We start from the raw sequence: 23309 nt of genomic DNA on the forward strand, positions 1-23309 counted from the left end.
AAATAATCCTAATTTCGCTAATCTATCTGGGTATTGTAGTTCTCCCATCCCCTTTATTAATTTTGTTGCCCTCCTTTGTACTCTCTCTAGTTCCATTATATCCTTCCTGAGCACCGTTGACCAAAACTGGACACAGTACTCCATGTGCGGTCTAACTAGGGATTTGTACAGAGGCAGTATAATGCTCTCATCATGTGTATCCAGACCTCTTTTAATGCACCCCATGATCCTGTTTGCCTTGGCAGCTGCTGCCTGGCACTGGCTGCTCCAGGTAAGTTTATCATTAACTAGGATCCCCAAGTCCTTCTCCCTGTCAGATTTACCCAGTGGTTTCCCATGCGGGCCCCCACTCTCTGCCCACCGGGTCCGGGGGCACATAAATGCCGGAGGGAACAGTCACACTCGGGCGGATTAGCAGAGGGTCAATCTGTGCGGTAGCCCAGGGCCCCCCCACACCACTGTGCCCTGGGCTACCGCCCATATTGACTCTCTGATAATCCGCCCCTTCTTGTACATGCATTTAAAAGCTGTGATACTTTTAAAAGGGAGTTCTACTAGGTAATGACCATGCAGGGTGTCCAAACTTTTGCATCTGCCCATTTTCCTTTTTATAAATTTTAAAATGTAAAATATGAAAATATACTACCATTCAAAAGTTTAGGGTCACTTAGAAATGTCCTTATTTTTTAAAGAAAAGCACAGTTTTTTTTCCAATTAAGCTAATATTAAATGATTCAGAAATACACTCTATACATTGTTAATGTGGTAAATTACTATTCTAGCTGCAAATGTCTGGTTTGTAATGCAATATCTTCATAAGTGTATAGAGGCCCATTTCCAACAACCATCACTCCAGTGTTCTCATGGTACTTTGTGTTTGCTAACTGTGTAAGAAGGCTAATTGATGGTTAGAATACCCTTGAAAACTCTTGTGCAAATATGTTAGCACAGCTGAAAACAGTTTGGCTGATTAGAGAACCTATAAACCTGACCTTCCTTTGAGCTAGTTGAGAATCATTACACTTGTTGGTTCCATTAAACTCTCAAAATGGCCAGAAAAAAAGAACTTTCATATGAAACTCGACAGTCTATTCTTGTTCTTAGAAATGAAGGCTATTCGATGCGAGAAATTGCCAAGAAACTGAAGATTTCCTACAACGATGCATACTACTCCCTTCAGAGGAGAGCACAAACAGGCTCTAACCAGAGTAGAAAGATGTGGGAGGCCCCACTGCACAACTGAGCAACAAGACAAGTACATTAGAGTCTGTAATTTGAGAAATGGACACCTCACAGGTCCTCAACTGGCAGCTTCATTAAATAGCACACGCAAAGCGCCAGTGTCAATGTCTGCAATGAAGAAGCGACTCTGGGATGCTGGCCTCCAGGGCAGAATGGCAAAGAAAAAGCCATATCTGAGACTAACTAATAAAAGGAAAGATTAATATGGGCAAAAGAACACAGGCATTGGACAGAGGAAGATTCGAAAAAAGTGTTATGGACAGACAAATCCAAGTTTGAGGTGTTTGGATCATACAGAAGAACATTTGTGAGATGCAGAACAACTGAAAAGATACTGGAAGAGTGCCTGACGCCATCTGTCAAGCATGGTGGAGGTAATGTGATGATCTTGGGTTGCTTTGGTGCTGGTAAAGTGGGATATGTGTACAAGTTAAAAGGGATATTGAATAAGGAAAGCTATAAACATAAGGATGAATGACCTCGGGGAGATCAAAACATCCAACACTGCGGGGACACCATCACGTGTTTCTCAATGCAGTGATCCAGAACACTGCTCCCATCCCTTATGGGAAATATGCAAATGCATGTAGAAAAGCCACGGAGACACCATCACGTGTTTCTCAACGCAAGCAATAAATAGCAAGGTCTTTCACTGGGAAAGACCTGGCTATTTATTGCTTGCGTTGAGAAACACATGATGGTGTCTCCGCAGTGTTGGATGTTTTGATCTCCTCGAGCTTTTCTACATGAATAAGGAAAGCTATCACTCCATTTTGCAACGCAATGCCATACCCTGTGGACAGCGCTTGATTGGAGCCAATTTCATTGTACAACAGGACAATGACCCAAAGCATGAGATAAACTAAGGCACTCAAATTATACATATGTAGTTTTTGCAATTTATTGTTGTCATCAAATAAACGTTTCAGCCCAAATACATGGCCTTTTTCAGTAACAATAACTTCAGGGACAAAGGAGCATTTTCATGAACGTAATGGAGTATCAGCGGCACAATAGCAGTAAATGCTTGTGGAAAGGTATAATGCCGACGTTGGTGTGTCCAATCTAAGTGGGCACACCAACGTGAACATTATACCTTGCTACAAGCATTTACTGCTATTGTGCTGCTGATACTCCATTGTGTTCATGAAAAGGCTCCTTTGTCCCTGAAGTTAGTTACTGAAGAAGGCCATGTATTTGGGCCGAAACGTTTATTTGATGACTACAATAAATTGCAAAAACTACATATAAGTTGAGTGCCTTACTTTATCTCTCACTATTTGGTTTTAGACCCTACATTGGCACCACCCCTGGTAGTGCATACGGTTTTTCTTAGCACAATGACCCAAAGCACACCTCCAAATTATGCAAGAACTATTTAGAGAAGAAGCAGGCAGCTGGTGTTCTATATGTAATGCAGTGGACAGCGCAGTCACCATATCTCAACCCCAGTGAGCTGTTGTGGGAGCAGCTTGACCATATGGTACGCAAAAAGTGCCCATCAAGCCAAACCAACTTGTGGGAAGGGCTTCTGGAAGCACGGGGTGAAATTTCTCCAGATTACCTCAGCAAATTAACTGCTAGAATGCCAAAGTTCTGCAATGCTGTAATTGCTGCAAAGGGAGCATCCTTTGACGAAAGCAAAGTTTGAAGGAGAAAATTATTATTTCAAATAAAAATCTTTTTTTCGAACCTTGTCAATGTCTGGAATAGATTTTTTCATTGGCAACTCATTTGATTAACCCCTTCATGACCTTGGGATTTTTCGTTTTTCAGTGTTCGTTTTTCACTCCTCTCCTTCTCAGAGCCATAACTTTTTTATTTTTCCGTCAATTTGGCCATGTGAGGGCTTATTTTTTGCGGGACGAGTTGTACATTTGAACGACATCATTGGTTTTAGCATGTCGTGTACTAGAAAACGGGAAAAAAATTCCAAGTGCAGTCCCACACTTGTTTTTTGTTTGGCTTTTTTGCTAGGTTCACTAAATGCTAAAACTGAGCTGCCATTATGATTCTCCAGGTCAGTACGAGTTCATAGACACCTAACATGACTAGGTTATTTTTTACCTAAGTGGTGAAAAAAAATTCCAAACTTTGCAAAAAAAAAAATTGTGCCATTTTCCGATACCCGTAGCGTCTCCATTTTTCATGATCTGGGGTCGGTTGAGGGCTTATTTTTTCCGTGCCGAGATGATGTTTTTAATGATAGCATTTTGGTGCTGATACGTTCTTTTTATCGCCCGTTATTGCATTTTAATGCAATGTCACTGCGACCAAAAAAAACGTAATTCTGGAGTTTCGCATTTTTTTCTCGCTACGCTGTTTAGTGATCAGGTTAATGCTTTTTTTTAATTGATAGATCGGGCGATTCTGAACGTGGCGATACCAAATATGTGTAGATTTGATTTTTTTTTAATTAATTTATTTTGATTGGGGCGAAAGAAGGGTGATTTAAACTTTTATATTTTTTTTTATTTTTTTCACATTTTTTTTAACAAAACAGCCACGACCAATCAGCGATGGGCACAGTCCGGAAGAAAATGGCCGCTCCTTCCTCCCCGCAGTCATTGCCTGGCGCCCGCATACTCCCCTCCGGTCAGCGCTCGCACAGGGTTAATGGCAGCGTTGACCGCGATGTAACGCACTCGGTTAACGCTGCTATTAACCCTGTGTGACCAACTTTTTACTATTCATGCTGCCTATGCAGCATGAATAGTAAAAAGATCTAATGTTAAAAATAATAATAAAAAAAAAATAGAATAGTTATATACTCAACCTCCGGTGACCCGCCGGATCGAAGCGGTTACCGACGCTCCTCGCGATGCCCCGGTGACCGCTCCTTGCATTGCGGTCTCACGAGATGATGACGTGCGGTCTCGCGAGACCGCTACGTCATCATCTCACGAGACCGCAATGCACTCCTCAGACCGGAGCGCACGAGGAGCGTCGGTAACCGCTTCAATCCAGGGGACCACCGGAGGGTAAATATATAACTATTTTTTATTTTAATTCTTTTTTTTAACAGGGATTCGGTGCCCACATTGCTATAGACTGCGTGGGCTGTGCAATATACTACATGGACTGTGCAATGTACTACGTGGGCTGCACAATATACTACGTGGGCTGCGCAATATATTACGTGGGCTGCTCAAGATACAGCGTGGGCTGCGCAATATACTGCGTGGGCTGCGCAATATACAACGTGGGCTGCGCAATATACAACGTGGGCTGCGCAATATACTACATGGGCTGTGCAATATACAACGTGGGCTGCGCAATATACTACGTGGGCTGCGCAATATACAACATAGGCTGCGCAATATACAACATGGGCTGCGCAATATACTACGTGGGCTGCGCAATATACAACGTGGGCTGTGCAATATACTACGTGGGCTGCGCAATGTACACCGTGGGCTGCGCAATGTACTACGTGGGCTGGGCAATATACTACGTGGGCTGGGCAATATATTACGTGGGCTGCGCAATATACAACGTGGGCTGCGCAATATACAACGTGGACTGCGCAATATACAACGTGGGCTGCACAATATACTATGTGGACTGCGCAATATGCAACATGGGCTGCGCAATGTACTATGTGAGCTGGGCAATATACTATGTGGGCTGCGCAATATACTACGTGGGCTGCGCAATATACAACGTGGGCTGTGCAATATACTACGTGGGCTGCGCAATGTACACCGTGGGCTGCGCAATGTACTACGTGGGCTGGGCAATATACTACGTGGGCTGGGCAATATATTACGTGGGCTGCGCAATATACAACGTGGGCTGCGCAATATACACCGTGGACTGCGCAATATACAACGTGGGCTGCACAATATACTATGTGGACTGCGCAATATGCAACATGGGCTGCGCAATTTACTATGTGAGCTGGGCAATATACTATGTGGGCTGCGCAATATACTACGTGGGCTGCGCAATGTACTGTGTGGGCTGTGCTATACACTACGCATACATATTCTAGAATACCCGATGCGTTAGAATCGGGCCACCATCTAGTATATATATATATATATATATATATATATATATATATATATATATATATATATATATACAGTGGAAAAAAGAACGGGGGAGGAAATAAATCCAAAAAAGATAACCTTATATCTATAGTAAAATTGCTTTATTTAAAGTGCAAGGCAAGAGGGCAATGGTGACAACAGAGTCACCCAACAGTAGATAAAAACAAATAATATTTATGGGACACTAGGGAATATGCCTGCCGACTCATAGTAGAAACAATTATTATGGCCATTAGACATTAGCACATAGAGTCAGAGTAACAAGACCAACAGGGGACATAACCTATACGAAATAGACCTATCATATATACATATTAGGAAACCGCTATGTCCCATTTATAATAACGCAATGGTCAGTAGACAATACAACATAGCATGATAAAGGGAGACTATAAGAAGCGGTAAGAGTAACTAATACATCACCCCAGAAAACGGTGCTTGACAGGTGCAGAGTCCCAGTGTCCGCCCCAACGCGCGTTTCGGAACACCTTCGTCAGGGGCGCATGATAAACTGCAGAAAATATGCGGTATAAAAAAGCCGAAGACCAGAAGTGAACCCGAGCCATGCCCCGGAAGTAGCCGCGCGTATCATAGCAGCTGCCAGCACAACAGAGGGGGGTAGCGCCATTCAGGCTGTGCAGGCCGATACACGTGGGGCCCCACGTGATCCGCCCACAGCAAGCACTGGATCGCCGCCCACCAGAGGATAAACAGGCGGGTGCATGCGCAGAAGCACACCCGATGGCAGAATCGTCATAGCAGGTATGGGCAGAGACGGAGATCCAGTTATAGCAATCGATGCTGGCAAATAAAGCACCTATAACCCAGGGACTATTGCCATAGTATACAGAATATCTTATTACATATATGGAAGATAATAAATAAATAAGGAAGGATAACATACGAAGGGGGATAACATAAGCCTAACAAGAATACATAGTATTACAATTTTATAGTCAAGCACAGCTACCACAAAAATGAAAATAGGCATAGATAATTATTAACAGAAACAATAACAGTACAGTATGCCCATATATAGAATAAATTTTCTAGTGCAAAACTCGCATCGCTTGATATTAATAGTCCTTCTCCTTTTTCCATTTTTTCAGTGCAGATAATGTCCACTGGATAGCAATGAAGAAATAATTTTCCACTTTTTTCTCCTTTTTCTCTCTTTTTTCTCCTTCTCATATCGCCTTCTCCAAAGATATGCCACATAGACAAGGGAAACTCCATGAATATGGCCAAAGAATTGCATATAGTGTACTAAAACTTAAGAAACAAATAAAAGCATCAAAACTAATCGGTTATGAGTCTATTATCAAAAGTAAACTCCACAGTCTAATGATCACAAGAATGGGGCGAAACTTAAATTTTCATTAAGACAAAGAGGGTGAGTTGTCCGCAGAGTCCAGATCCATTTTGCCTCGAGGCGTGCCAACTTCGTAGTTAATTTGCCCCCTCTAATACCAATTTCCAGGCAGTCAATACCCCTGAACCTAATCAATTTTCCATTGCATCCGTGATGTTCCCTGAAATGTCTAGGGAGTGTTTTTAATTCCGCAATATCAGACGTATGATTAGCTGCTGCCTCAATTCCACGCACGTGTTCGCGAATGCTTAGTACACTATATGCAATTCTTTGGCCATATTCATGGAGTTTCCCTTGTCTATGTGGCATATCTTTGGAGAAGGCGATATGAGAAGGAGAAAAAAGAGAGAAAAAGGAGAAAAAAGTGGAAAATTATTTCTTCATTGCTATCCAGTGGACATTATCTGCGCTGAAAAAATGGAAAAAGGAGAAGGACTATTAACCCCTTAGTGACCGAGCCAAATTTTTGAAATCTGACCAGTGTCACTTTATGTGGTAATAACTCTGCAACGCTTCAACAAATCCCAGTGATTTTGAGACTGTTTTTTCGTGACACATTATACTTTATGATAATGGTAAATTTTGTTCAACATTTTTTGTGTTTATTTATAAAAAATATCAAAAATTTGAGAAAAATGTTAAAAAATTAGCAATTTTCTAAATTTGAATGATTATCCCTTTAATCCAGATGGTCATACCACAGCAAACCATTAATAAATAACATTTCCCACATGTCTGCTTTACATCAGGACCATTTGTAAAATATTATTTTATTTTGTTAGCAGTTTAGGAGGTTTAAAAATGTAGCAGCAATTTTTCATTTTTTCAAAGAAATTTACAAAATTTATTTTTTTAGGGACTTATCCATGTTTGAAGTGACTTTAGGGGTCTCATATTTGGAAACCCACAAACGTGATACCATTTTAAAAACAGCACCCCTAAACATATGGAAAACTGCTGTCAGGTAGTTTATTAACCCTTCAGGTGCTTTACAGGAATTAATGCAAAGTGGTATGACAGAAATGAAAATGTGTATTTTTACCACCTAAATGTCTCTAACTTCTAAACAGATTACTACAGCCGTCAGACTCTAAGGCCGCTATTTGGCCATGAATTGCCATGGCAAACATGAGGACAACAAAATCATGATATGAGGGTACCAATTGGGACAAAGAAGAAGCCCCCACGCTCTGTTAACCATTTAGAATGATGTAGTCACTATTGACAGCAGCATCTAAGGGGTTAAACAGATTTAGATGGTGCAAATACTGATCGTGGCTGGTACAGCAAGTTGTCAGCTATAGTGTAAAACTGACAGATGCTGGATTGTCACCTATATGGGGAGGCTATTCTCTTATATCTCAGGTCAGTTAAAAGGCATATTGGCGGTCATTAAGGGGTTAATATCAAGGGATGCGAGTTTTGCACAAGAAAATTTATTCTATATATGGGCATACTGTACTGTTATTGTTTTTGTTAATAATTATCTATGGATATATGCCCATTTTCATTTTTGTGGTAGCTGTGCATGGCTATAAAATTGTAATACTATGTGTTCATGTTAGGCTTATGTCATCCCCCTTCGTATGTTATCCTTCCTTATTTATTTATTATCTTCCATATATGTAATAAGATATTTTGTATACTATGGCAATAGTCCCTGGGTTGTAGGTGCTTTATTTGCCAGCATAGATCGCTATAACTGGATCTCCGTCTCTGCCCATACCTGCTATGACGATTCTGCCCTCGGGTGTGCTTCTGTGCATGCACCCTCCTGTTTATCCTCTGGTGGGCGGCGATCCACTGCTTGCTGTGGGCGGATCACGTGGGGCCCCACGTGTATCGGCCTGCACAGCCTGGATGGCGCTACCCCCCTCTGTTGTGCTGGCGGCTGCTAGGATACGTGCGGCTACTTCCGGGGCACGGCTCGGCTTCACTTCCGGTCTTCGGCCTTTTTATACCGCATATTTTCTGCAGTTTATCATAGGTGTTCCGAAACGCGCGTTGGGGCGGACACTGGGACTCTGCACCTGTCAAGCACCGTTTTCTGGGGTGATGTATTAGTTACTCTTACCGCTTCTTATAGTCTCCCTTTATCATGCTATGTTGTATTGTCTACTGACCATTGCGTTATTATAAATGGGACATAGCAGTTTCCTAATATGTATATATGATAGGTCTGTTTGGTATAGGTTATGTCCCCTGTTGGTCTTGTTACTCTGACTCTATGTGCTAATGTCTAATGGCCATAATAATTGTTTCTACTATGAGTCGGCAGGCATATTCCCTAGTGTCCCATGTATATTATTTGTTTTTATCTACTGTTGGGTGACTCTGTTGTCACCATTGCCCTCTTGCCTTGCACTTTAAATAAAGCAATTTTACTATAGACACAAGGTTATCTTTTTTGGATTTATTTCCTCTCCCGTTCATTGTATGTTATTTGGATAACCGTCTTGATCTGTTATCCGGGCAAACCAACCTCAGCTGGGAGTAATTGTTATTATTCTTTATTTTTTAAACTTCAATTATAAGCTTCCCAGATGTTATACTATATACAATCTTTGCCCTTGGCTACCCCTATTCTTTTCCAATACAGTGGAAAAAAGGTATTTAGTCAGCCACCAATTGTGCAAGTTCTGTTCTCCCACTTAAAAAGAGAAGAGAGGCCTGTAATTGACATCATAGGTAGACCACTACTATGAGAGTCAAAATTGAGAAAACAAATCCAGAAAATCACCTTGTCTGATTTGGCAAGATTTATTTTTCAAATTATGATAGAAAATAAGTATTTGGTTACCTAAAACCATGCAAGATTTCTGGCTCTCACAGACCTGTAACTTCTTCTTTAAGAGGCTCCTCTGTCCTCCACTTATTACCTGTAGTAATGGCACCTGTTTGAACGTGTTATCAGTATAAAAGACACCTGTCCACAACCTCAAATAGTCACACTCCAACCTCCACTATGATGAAGACCAAAGAGCTGTCGAAGGACACCAGAAACAAAATTGTAGCCCTGCACCAGGCTGGGAAGACTGAATCTGCAATAGGCAAGCAGCTTGGTGTGATGAAATCAACTGTGGGAGAAATAATAAGAAAATGGAAGACATACAAGACCACTGATAATCTCCCTCGATCTGGGGTTCCACGCAAGATCTTACCCCATGGGGTCAAAATGATCACAAGAACGGTGAGCCAAAATCCTAGAACCACATGGAGGGACCTAGTGAATGACCTGCCTAGAGCTGGGACCACCGTAACAAAGGCTACCATCAGTAAGACACTACGCCGCCAGGGACTCTGGGCCTGTCTGAAGTTTGCTAGAGAGCATTTGGATTATCCAGAAGAGTATTGGGAGAATGTCATATGGTTTGATGAAACCAAAGGAGAGCTGTTTGGTAGAAACAAAACTCATCGTGTTTGGATGAGACAGAATGCCGAGTTGCATCCAACGTAAACCATACCTACTGTAACTCATGGGGGTGGCAACATCATGCCTTGGGGCTGTTTCTCTGCAAAGGGACCAGGACAACGGATCCATGTGCATGAGAAAATGAATGTGGCCATGTATCGTGAGATTTTGAGTGCAAACATCCTTCCATCAGCAAGGGCATTGAAAATGAAATGTGGATGGGTCTTTCAGCATGATAATGATCCCAAGCACACAGCCAGGACGGCGAAGGAGTGGCTTTGTAAGAAGCATATGAAGATCCTGGAGTAGCCTAGCCAGTCTCCAGATCTCAACCCCATAGAAAACCTTTGGAGGGATTTGAAAGTCAGTGTCGCCCAGCGACTGGCCTAAAACATCACTGCTCTAGAGGAGATCTGCATGGAGGAATGGGCCAACATGCCACCAACAGTGTGTGCCATCCTTGTGAAGACTTACAGAAAACGTTTGACCTCTGTCATAGCCAACAAAGGATATATAACAAAATATTGAGATGAACTTTTGTTAATGACCAAATACTTATTTTCCACCATAATTTGAAAACTAAATCTTGCCAAATCAGACAAGGTGATTTTCTGGATTTGTTTTCTTAATTTTGACTCTCATAGTTGTGGTCTACCTATGATGTCAATTACAGGCCTCTCTCATCTTTTTATGTGGGAGAACTTATACAATTGGTGGCTGACTAAATACTTTTTTCCCCACTCTATACTAAGGGACTGTGCTATACATAATAAGTGAGTACACTATATACTAAGAGACTGTTAGACATAATAAGTGAGTACATTATATTCTAAGGGACTGTGCTATACATAATAAGTGAGTACACTATACACTAATGTAGAGAATAGGGGAATGAGCACATATCCCATATAAACAGGTGTATATTATATTCCTTGATAGATGGGGAATGAACATGAAATATGTGCAAAGTGTTTTACATTTTCACATTACATTGTGCATTTTGAGATCTCACTTTGTGAATATTTGACAAGAGATGGAGAGGGCAAAAACTAATGACTAGTGATGGGTTGAGTACTAAAATGCTTGAGTGCTCATTACTCGAATTGAGCAGGTCAGACGCTCGGACAGGCGCGACTCCAATAATGAGCATAATGGAAGTCAATGGGAAACGCAAGCATTTCTCCAGCGGACCCTACCAGGAGGTCGGGATTAGGGGGCAGGAAAGTCGCTGAACTGGATGGAAACAACAGAGCTGAAAAGGAATGTTAAGAGCGGGGGGAGATGCCTGGACACATCACTGACGCTCAGGTCGCCACTGGGAACAATGTCGCCAGAGTATGACTCCACTTTTACAGACTGACAATGAAACATACCAAATCTAAGATAAAATTAATTTTACAGGAAAAAAGGTTAGGAAATATTCTTTCCTGTATAATGACTTGTATCTAAGGATTAGAGTTGAATTTCACAGACACGGCCTGCAAAACCCAATGAATCCCACAATTGCCCATAAAAGCCATTAACAGAGCAGCTTTCACTTTCTCAGTGCAATTTAAACAGCTGATTTCTGAGTTGTGACACTACTGGAACGGCACTGGCACGGGAGGGGAGTATACAGTAGGTGTTTTATTTTAACATGGGCATACATTCAGATTGAGAAGGGGTTGTCCTAATAGTGATCAACCCCTTTAAGCAAGAGCACAATCTTCCCAGCAAGCAAGTCAAGGTCAGACAACCTCTTTAAGAGCATGCAGACCTCGTTTATAAAGACCTCCAGTAAACTCTTTTCACACTGTTTTTTTTTGTGGATCTTTTTTGCTTGTAAGAAACCCCATTGTTTTCATGCCTATTATTATAAGCTTTTTCCAGCTTTTATTTTATTTAATTCAGATATGTTTGGGTCCTTTTTATGCCTTTTTATGTCCTATAAAGAAACTTATGGGAAAACACATGAAAGAAACGCCACATTAAGGGCTTGTCAAAAAACACCTAAAGTGAGCTGTGACTCCATAAAAAAACCTGATGTTTGCATTTAATATTTACCTGTTGTCTTTTAGGCTACAGATGAAAAAATGCAGAAAAAAAAGTGAAATAAGGAAACTTGCTGGTTGCTGTGCACTATGCTGAGACACACTGTCACAGGGTGGGTAACAAGAGAAGTATGTGCCCCCTATCTCGTGAACCATTAGCACTGCCTGAGTACTTTCCAAAAGCCAATATTGCACATATATTGTAATTTAAGGAAAATACTGAAGTCATTTTACTTTGCAATTTCATCTCTTCATTTTTTCTGCTTTTTGCTGTAATCAAATCTCAAATTTTAAAGATATCAAACTTTATATATTATTTTATTGTTTTGCTTTTTATTTTCTTATTACATTTTTTTAAGTAACAATTTTATTACCTTAGCCCTATTAATAACTTTAACCATACTCCTATCCTTAACCCTATTCCCAATAAGGTCTCTAACCTCAGCCCTAAACCTAGCCCTAGCCCTAAACCTAATCCTAAACCAGTCCCTTGTCTTACTTGTAACACTAGTTCGAGTTTGAAAAAATGTAAAACTATAAAAGCAGCTCTAAATAAATGAAGACAGGATTGAGTGGCAAACCCAATGCTATGCAGAGCGCAGAAGGGGAGATGAGTTTGCCAGTGGCTGCTGTTCTCTACATAAGCAAAGATCAAAATTACAATGCTTAGTATAATGAAGTGCGTGTTATCATATAAGTCGCTGCCTAATCAGAGCACAACAGCCTATAACAAACTTATGTCGCGTACTTCACTCTACATAGACAGAGAGACAGCAGAAAATGAGTAGAGAGTGAGTGAACACTGGTTATATGCACTGCACATGATTAGAGCTCGAAGTCGAAATGAGTCTGTTATAGACTTTTGTGCTCTGCATAGGCAGCAATCAAAACAAACATTATTATGCTGAGCTTTGTCATTTCAGACGCTGCTTATCTCAACTGTTCCTCAATAAGTACAATGGTCAGGTATATAGTTTATTGATTTCCGTGTGACTAAATAATACAGCATATTGTTAAAATGGGCCCTAAAATCCTAAAATTATCTGTGAGATAATACTGAAGTGATGGAAAAAGGAAATGATAAATTTAAATAAACTAGCTAAAAACAGTAGAACAGAAACCGATTTAATTTCATTAAAGCCCTTATATCAAACTGATACATTTCAAAACTTATACTGTAGCATACACCTTCGATTCCTATTGGTCAGTGACTGATCACATGACCAGTGCCATCCAGGTGCCCGTGCTCACAGTTGACAGTTGAGGAAAGTGACAGTTGGAGTTGACTAGTGACGGTGAAGAAGCTATCTGTGGACTGTGAGCAGAGCGCTAATATGGAGGAAGAGGAGATTGTAGGGAGGAAGAGAGTGAGGAAAAGAAGACACTCATCGGCTGATGAGAAGTCTTCAATTAAAAAACCCAAAAGGAGTAAAATACCAGACTCAGGACAGAAGACGTCTGCCACCCCAGAGATGGAGCGAGTGGATGAAAACGTCATTGCCCAGAGTGAAGGACTCAAGAACAAAAGACACTTGGAGTCATCAGAAGATAAGTCTTCAATCAAAAATCCCAAAAGAAAGGGAAAAAAGAGGAAGAGACCAGACTCAGGAGGAAAGATGTCTGCCACCCCAGAGATGGAGCGAGTGGATGAAAACGTCATTGCCCAGAGTGAAGGACCCAAGAACAAAAGACACTTGGAGTCATCAGAAGATAAGTCTTCAATCAAAAATCCCAAAAGAAAGGGAAAAAAGAGGAAGAGACCAGACTCGGGAGGAAAGATGTCTGCCACCCCAGAGATGGACCAAATGGATAAAGATGTCCTTGTCCAGAGTAAAGGACCAAAGAACAGAAGAATCAGCTTGGACTGTTCAGAGGAAGTAAAGACACCAATCATCAAGACTATTAGTCAGAAGAAAGATGACCCGGGAGGCTCAGGTAAGTAGAGAAATGTAACGAGTAATTATAGGGAACATTATTGTACATGTCTTATAACTCCACATGTAATCCAGGGATACAGTCAGCAAAATGATTACCAAACCAATGTTATATTATAGCAGATGTATATAGGGGGTGTAGGAAGGTTACCAATATAAAGTGGTCAGAGGTATCTGGTCTCAATTTATGACAAAATGTTCTTATCACTGTGTAATGTACAGGTTCAGTTCTGCTGAGACTTATCACAAGACATGGAAAATGCTGACATCTTTTTAAAGGGAATCTGACAGCAGTTTTTTATTCCCTATCTGAGAGCAGCATGATATAGGGGCAGAGACCCTTATACCAATGATGTACTACTCATTGGGCTACATGGTATAATTTTGATAAAATCACAGTTTTATCTGCAATGATTTACCAGTTCTCTGAATGCCGAGCTCTGTATAATCCTGCTTACAACACTGGCAGCTTTCTGTGCCTGAATCCTGTGCATAAGCAGAAAGTTCCCAATCAGTGGTGGGGGTGGGGTCACACAGAGCTCATGGATATGGATGACTAACTGGAAGCAGTCCTCTAGTGATAATCTCCTGCTGATAAAACTGTGATTTTATCAAAACTACAGCAAGCCGCCCAATAAGTGACACATTTCTCTTTATATATTATATATCTATATATCTCTCTATATATATATTGTACCTCAGATTAGGTGTCAAAACCTTGGTGGCATAGCCCCTTTACATGCAGCAGTGCCTGAAATAAAATAAGAAGCACATGCCCCCTGGAATGGCGCCATTCCAACAATGTTGGCACTGAGTCTTTTGGTAAATATGAGGTGTTTTTACTTTATCTGGGGCACTGTAGCATTTCAGAACAGGTTGACAAGTATTAGCAATCCCTTAAATTATTAATTGTGCCAATGTTAGAATGTGGCTATCTCCTTCTCTACTCCCCTCTCATCTCCTCGTCCCACAATCGCACACAAGGTTCCTCCTGTGCCTCCTCCCTGCTCTGCCCCAACATATCAGACTCTCGCCCACTGTGGAAACCTTCAAAAGGAACCTGAAGACCCTCCTCTTCCAGCAAGCCTACAGTGGCCCGTCCATTTACAGATTCTTGTGTATACCTGGTGTGCACCTGGTGTAGCGGAGGTGCCATGTCCACCTTATCTGCCATACTGAGCTCTTCTATGGCTCCTGTCATGCAGACCACATTCCCCATCTTGCTGGATTCTCATCAGTGGTCCTTGCTCCCATCTCCTGACAGCAGTGGTAGATCAGTGACATGGGGCTGCTGACCCTGATGTGGAATGCAAAGTCTCAGACCCTCATTTATCAAACTGTTCAACTGCTTGTCTTTGTTGCCCATAGCAACCAACCAGAGATCAGCTTTCATTTCTCAAACTGCTTTGGTAAAATTAAAGTTGATCTGATCTCTGATTGGTTGATATGGACAAAGTAGACAGTCCTGCTGTAAAGCTACAGTCATGGCCAAAAGTATTGACACCCCTGCAATTCTGTCAGATAATACTCAGTTTCTTCCTGAAAATGATTGCAATCACAAATTATTTGGTATTATTATCTTCATTTAATTTGTCTTAAATTAAAAAAAAAAAAAAAAGAATTGTCCTAAAGCCAAATTGGATATAATTCCACACCAAACATAAAAAAGGGAGTGGACAAAAGTATTGGCACCTTTCGAAAAATCATGTGATGCTTCTCTAATTTGTGTAATTAACAGCACCTGTAACTTACCTGTGGCACCTAACAGGTGTTGGCAATAACTAAATCACACTTGCAGCCAGTTGACATGGATTAAAGTTGACTCAACCTCTGTCCTGTGTCCTTGTGTGTACCACATTGAGCATGGAGAAAAGAAAAGAGACCAAAGAACTGTCTGAGGACTTGAGAAACCAAATTGTAAGGAAGCATGAGCAATCTCATTGCTACAAGTCCATCTCCAAAGACCTGATTGTTCCTGTGTCTACCGTGCGCAGTGTCATCAAGAAGTTTAAAGTCCATGGCACTGTGTCTAACCTCCCTAGATGTGGACGGAAAAGAAAAATTGACAAGAAATTTCAACGCAAGATTGTGCGGATGTTGGATAAAGAACCTCGACTAACATCCAAACAAGTTCAAGCTGCCCTGCAGTCTGAGGGTACAACAGTGTCAACCCGTACTATCCGTCGGCGTCTGAATGAAAAGGGACTGTATGGTAGGAGACCCAGGAAGACCCCACTTCTTACCCCGAGACATAAAAAAGCCAGGCTGGAGTTTGCCAAAACTAACCTGAAAAAGCCTAAAACGTTTTGGAAGAATTTTCTCTCGTCAGATGAGACAAAAGTAGAGCTTTTTGGGCAAAGGCATCAACATAGAGTTTACAGGAGAAAAAAAGAGGCATTCAAAGATAAGAACACGGTCCCTACAGTCAAACATGGCGGAGGTTCCCTGATGTTTTGGGGTTGCTTTGCTGCCTGTGGCACTGGACTGCTTGACCGTGTGCATGGCATTATGAAGTCTGAAGACTACCAACAAATTTTGCAGCATAATGTAGGGCCCAGTGTGAGAAAGCTGGGTCTCCCTCAGAGGTCATGAGTCTTCCAGCAGGACAATGAACCAAAACACACTTCAAAAAGCACTAGAAAATGGTTTTAGAGAAAGCACTGGATACTTCTAAGGTGGCCAGCAATGAATCCAGACCTGAATCCCATAAAACACCTGTGGAGAGATCTAAAAATGGCAGTTTGGAGAAGGCACCCTTCAAATATCAGGGACCTGGAGCAGTTTGCCAAAGAAGAATGGTCTAAAATTCCAGCAGAGCATTGTAAGAAACTCATTGATGGTTACCGGAAGCGGTTGGTCGCAGTCATTTTGGCTAAAGGTTGTGCAACCAAGTATAAGGCTGAGGGTGCCAGTACTTTTGTCTGGACCATTTTTGGAGTTTTGTGTTAAATGATCAATGTTTTGCTTTTTGCTTCATTCTCTTTTGTGTTTTTTCATTTAAGACAAATTAAATGAAGATAATAATACCAAAGAATTTGTGATTGCAATCATTTTCAGGAAGAAACTGAGTATTATCTGACAGAATTGCAGGGGTGTTAATACTTTTGGCCATGACTGTATGTGCATACTCTCAGGGCCACCATTAGGGCATTACTGCCCTTACTGGCGTATAATAAGAGGACATATATGGGGCAGATTTAGAGGACATATATGGTGGCAGGATGATAGTACAAATATGGGGGCAGGATGAGAGGACATATATGGGGGCAGGATGAGAGGACATATATGGGGACAGGATGAGAGGACAAATATGGGGGCAGGATGAAAGGGCATATATGGGGGCAGGATGAGAGGACATATATGGGGACAGGATGAGAGGACATATATGGGGGCAGGATGAGAGGACATATATGGGGGCAGGATGAGAGGACATATATAGGGCAGGATGAAAGGACAAATATAGGGGCAGGATAAGAGGACAAATATGGGGGCAGGATGAGAGGACATATATGGGGGCAGGATGAGAGGACAAATATGGGGGCAGGATGATAGTACAAATATGGGGGCAGGATGAGAGGACATATATGGAGGCAGGATGATAGTACAAATATGGGGGCAGGATGAGAGGACATATATGGGGGCAGGATGAGAGGACAAATATGGGGGCAGGATAAGAGGACATATATGGGGGCAGGATGAGAGGACATATATGGGGACAGGATGAGAGGACAAATATGGGGGCAGGATGAAAGGGCATATATGGGGGCAGGATGAGAGGACATATCTGGGGACAGGATGAGAGGACATATATGGGGGCAGGATGAGAGGACATATATGGGGGCAGGATGAGAGGACATATATAGGGCAGGATGAAAGGACAAATATAGGGGCAGGATAAGAGGACAAATATGGGGGCAGGATGAGAGGACATATATGGGGGCAGGATGAGAGGACATATATGGGGACAGGATGAGAGGACAAATATGGGGGCAGGATGAGAGGACATATATGGGGGCAGGATGAGAGGACATATATGGGGACAGGATGAGAGGACAAATATGGGGGCAGGATGAAAGGGCATATATGGGGGCAGGATGAGAGGACATATATGGGGACAGGATGAGAGGACATATATGGGGGCAGGATGAGAGGACATATATGGGGGCAGGATGAGAGGACATATATAGGGCAGGATGAAAGGACAAATATAGGGGCAGGATAAGAGGACAAATATGGGGGCAGGATGAGAGGACATATATGGGGGCAGGATGAGAGGACATATATGGTGGCAGGATGATAGTACAAATATGGGGGCAGGATGAGAGGACATATATGGGGGCAGGATGAGAGGACATATATGGGGACAGGATGAGAGGACAAATATGGGGGCAGGATGAAAGGGCATATATGGGGGCAGGATGAGAGGACATATATGGGGACAGGATGAGAGGACATATATGGGGGCAGGATGAGAGGACATATATGGGGGCAGGATGAGAGGACATATATAGGGCAGGATGAAAGGACAAATATAGGGGCAGGATAAGAGGACAAATATGGGGGCAGGATGAGAGGACATATATGGGGGCAGGATGAGAGGACATATATGGGGGCAGGATGATAGTACAAATATGGGGGCAGGATGAGAGGACATATATGGAGGCAGGATGATAGTACAAATATGGGGGCAGGATGAGAGGACATATATGGGGGCAGGATGAGAGGACATATATGGGGGCAGGATGAGAGGACATATATAGGGCAGGATGAGAGGACATATTGGGGGCAGGATGAGAGGACATATATGGAGGCAGTATGAGAGGACAAATATAGGGGCAGGATAAGAGGACAAATATGGGGGCAGGATGAGAGGACATATATGGGGGCAGGATGATAGTACAAATATGGGGGCAGGATGAGAGGACATATATGGAGGCAGGATGATAGTACAAATATGGGGGCAGGATGAGAGGACATATATGGAGGCAGGATGAGAGGACATATATGGGGGCAGGATGAGAGGACATATATGGGGGCAGGATGAGAGGACATATATAGGGCAGGATGAGAGGACATATATGGGGGCAGGATGAGAGGACATATATGGGGGCAGGATGATAGTACAAATATGGGGGCAGGATGAGAGGACATATATGGGGGCAGGATGAGAGGACATATATGGGGGCAGGATGAGAGGACATATATGGGGGCAGGATGAGAGGTCATATATAGGGCAGGATGAGAGGACATATATGGGGGCAGGATGATAGTACAAATATGGGGGCAGGATGAGAGGACATATATGGGGGCAGGATGAGAGGACATATATGGGGGCAGGATGAGAGGTCATATATAGGGCAGGATGAGAGGACAAATATGGGGGCAGGATGAGAGGACATATATGGGGGCAGGATGAGAGGACATATATGGGGGCAGGATGAGAGGACATATATGGGGGCAGGATGAGAGGACATATATGGGGGCATGATAAGAGGACATATATGGGGGCAGGATGAGAGGACATATATAGGGCAGGATGAAAGGACAAATATAGGGGCAGGATAAGAGGACAAATATGGGGGCAGGATGAGAGGACATATATGGGGGCAGGATGAGAGGACAAATATGGGGGCAGGATGATAGTACAAATATGGGGGCAGGATGAGAGGACATATATGGAGGCAGGATGATAGTACAAATATGGGGGCAGGATGAGAGGACATATATGGGGGCAGGATGAGAGGACAAATATGGGGGCAGGATAAGAGGACATATATGGGGGCAGGATGAGAGGACATATATGGGGACAGGATGAGAGGACAAATATGGGGGCAGGATGAAAGGGCATATATGGGGGCAGGATGAGAGGACATATCTGGGGACAGGATGAGAGGACATATATGGGGGCAGGATGAGAGGACATATATAGGGCAGGATGAAAGGACAAATATAGGGGCAGGATAAGAGGACAAATATGGGGGCAGGATGAGAGGACATATATGGGGGCAGGATGAGAGGACAAATATGGGGGCAGGATGATAGTACAAATATGGGGGCAGGATGAGAGGACATATATGGAGGCAGGATGATAGTACAAATATGGGGGCAGGATGAGAGGACATATATGGGGGCAGGATGAGAGGACAAATATGGGGGCAGGATAAGAGGACATATATGGGGGCAGGATGAGAGGACATATATGGGGACAGGATGAGAGGACAAATATGGGGGCAGGATGAAAGGGCATATATGGGGGCAGGATGAGAGGACATATCTGGGGACAGGATGAGAGGACATATATGGGGGCAGGATGAGAGGACATATATGGGGGCAGGATGAGAGGACATATATAGGGCAGGATGAAAGGACAAATATAGGGGCAGGATAAGAGGACAAATATGGGGGCAGGATGAGAGGACATATATGGGGGCAGGATGAGAGGACATATATGGGGACAGGATGAGAGGACAAATATGGGGGCAGGATGAGAGGACATATATGGGGGCAGGATGAGAGGACATATATGGGGACAGGATGAGAGGACAAATATGGGGGCAGGATGAAAGGGCATATATGGGGGCAGGATGAGAGGACATATATGGGGACAGGATGAGAGGACATATATGGGGGCAGGATGAGAGGACATATATGGGGGCAGGATGAGAGGACATATATAGGGCAGGATGAAAGGACAAATATAGGGGCAGGATAAGAGGACAAATATGGGGGCAGGATGAGAGGACATATATGGGGGCAGGATGAGAGGACATATATGGTGGCAGGATGATAGTACAAATATGGGGGCAGGATGAGAGGACATATATGGGGGCAGGATGAGAGGACATATATGGGGACAGGATGAGAGGACAAATATGGGGGCAGGATGAAAGGGCATATATGGGGGCAGGATGAGAGGACATATATGGGGACAGGATGAGAGGACATATATGGGGGCAGGATGAGAGGACATATATGGGGGCAGGATGAGAGGACATATATAGGGCAGGATGAAAGGACAAATATAGGGGCAGGATAAGAGGACAAATATGGGGGCAGGATGAGAGGACATATATGGGGGCAGGATGAGAGGACATATATGGGGGCAGGATGATAGTACAAATATGGGGGCAGGATGAGAGGACATATATGGAGGCAGGATGATAGTACAAATATGGGGGCAGGATGAGAGGACATATATGGGGGCAGGATGAGAGGACATATATGGGGGCAGGATGAGAGGACATATATAGGGCAGGATGAGAGGAGATATTGGGGGCAGGATGAGAGGACATATATGGAGGCAGTATGAGAGGACAAATATAGGGGCAGGATAAGAGGACAAATATGGGGGCAGGATGAGAGGACATATATGGGGGCAGGATGATAGTACAAATATGGGGGCAGGATGAGAGGACATATATGGAGGCAGGATGATAGTACAAATATGGGGGCAGGATGAGAGGACATATATGGAGGCAGGATGAGAGGACATATATGGGGGCAGGATGAGAGGACATATATGGGGGCAGGATGAGAGGACATATATAGGGCAGGATGAGAGGACATATATGGGGGCAGGATGAGAGGACATATATGGGGGCAGGATGATAGTACAAATATGGGGGCAGGATGAGAGGACATATATGGGGGCAGGATGAGAGGACATATATGGGGGCAGGATGAGAGGACATATATGGGGGCAGGATGAGAGGTCATATATAGGGCAGGATGAGAGGACATATATGGGGGCAGGATGATAGTACAAATATGGGGGCAGGATGAGAGGACATATATGGGGGCAGGATGAGAGGACATATATGGGGGCAGGATGAGAGGTCATATATAGGGCAGGATGAGAGGACAAATATGGGGGCAGGATGAGAGGACATATATGGGGGCAGGATGAGAGGACATATATGGGGGCAGGATGAGAGGACATATATGGGGGCAGGATGAGAGGACATATATGGGGGCATGATAAGAGGACATATATGGGGGCAGGATGAGAACACATTAATTGGGGCAGGATGAGAGGACATATATAGGGCAGGATGAGAGGACATATATGGGGGCAGGATGAGAGGTCATATATAGGGCAGGATGAGAGGACATATATAGGGCAGGATGAGAGGACAAATATGGGGGCAGGATAAGAGGACAAATATGGGGGCAGGATGAGAGGACATATATGGGAGCAGGATAAGAGGACATATATAGGGCAGGATGAGAGGACATATATAGAGGCAGGATGAGAGGACACATATGGGGGCAGGATAAGAACACATTAATTGGGGCAGGATGAGAGGACATATATGGGGGCAGGATGAGAGGTCATATATGGGGGCAGGATGATAGTACAAATATGGGGGCACGATGAGAGGACATATATGGGGGCAGGATGAGAGGACATATATGGGGGCAGGATGAGAGGACATATATGGGGGCAGGATGAGAGGTCATATATAGGGCAGGATGAGAGGGCATATATGGGGGCAGGATGAGAGGTCATATATAAGGCAGGATGAGAGGACATATATGGGGGCAGGATGAAAGGACAAATATGGGGGCAGGATGAGAGGGCATATATAGGGCAGGATGAGAGGACAAATATGGGGCAGGATGAGAAGTCATATATAGGGCAGGATGAGAGGACATATATGGGGGCAGGATGAGAGGACATATATGGGGGCAGGATAGGAGGACAAATATGGGGGCAGGATGAAAGTACAAATATGGGGCAGGATGAGAGGACATATATGGGGGCATGATAAGAGGACAAATATGGGGGCAGGATGAGAGGTCTTATATAGGACAGGATGAGAGGACATATATGGGGGCAGGATGAGAGTACAAATATGGGGGGCAGGATGAGAGAACATATATGGGGGCAGGATAAGAGGACAAATATGGGGGCAGGATGAGAGGTCATATATAGGGCAGGATGAGAGGACATATATGGGGCAGGATGAGAGGACATATATAGGGCAGGATGAGAGGACATATATGGGGGCAGGATGAAAGGACAAATATGGGGGCAGGATGAGAGGTCATATATAGGGCAGGATGAGAGAACATAAATGGGGGCAGGATGAGAGGACATATATGGGGGCAGGATGAGAGGTCATATATAGGGCAGAATGAGAGGACATATATGGGGGCAGGATGAGAGGACATATATGGGGGCAGGATGAGAGGACATATATGGGGGCAGGATGAAAGGACAAATATGGGGGCAGGATGAGAGGTCATATATAGGGCAGGATG

This window comes from Ranitomeya imitator, chromosome 4 (genome assembly GCF_032444005.1).
Source record: "Ranitomeya imitator isolate aRanImi1 chromosome 4, aRanImi1.pri, whole genome shotgun sequence".
Lineage (NCBI taxonomy): Eukaryota > Metazoa > Chordata > Amphibia > Anura > Dendrobatidae > Ranitomeya > Ranitomeya imitator.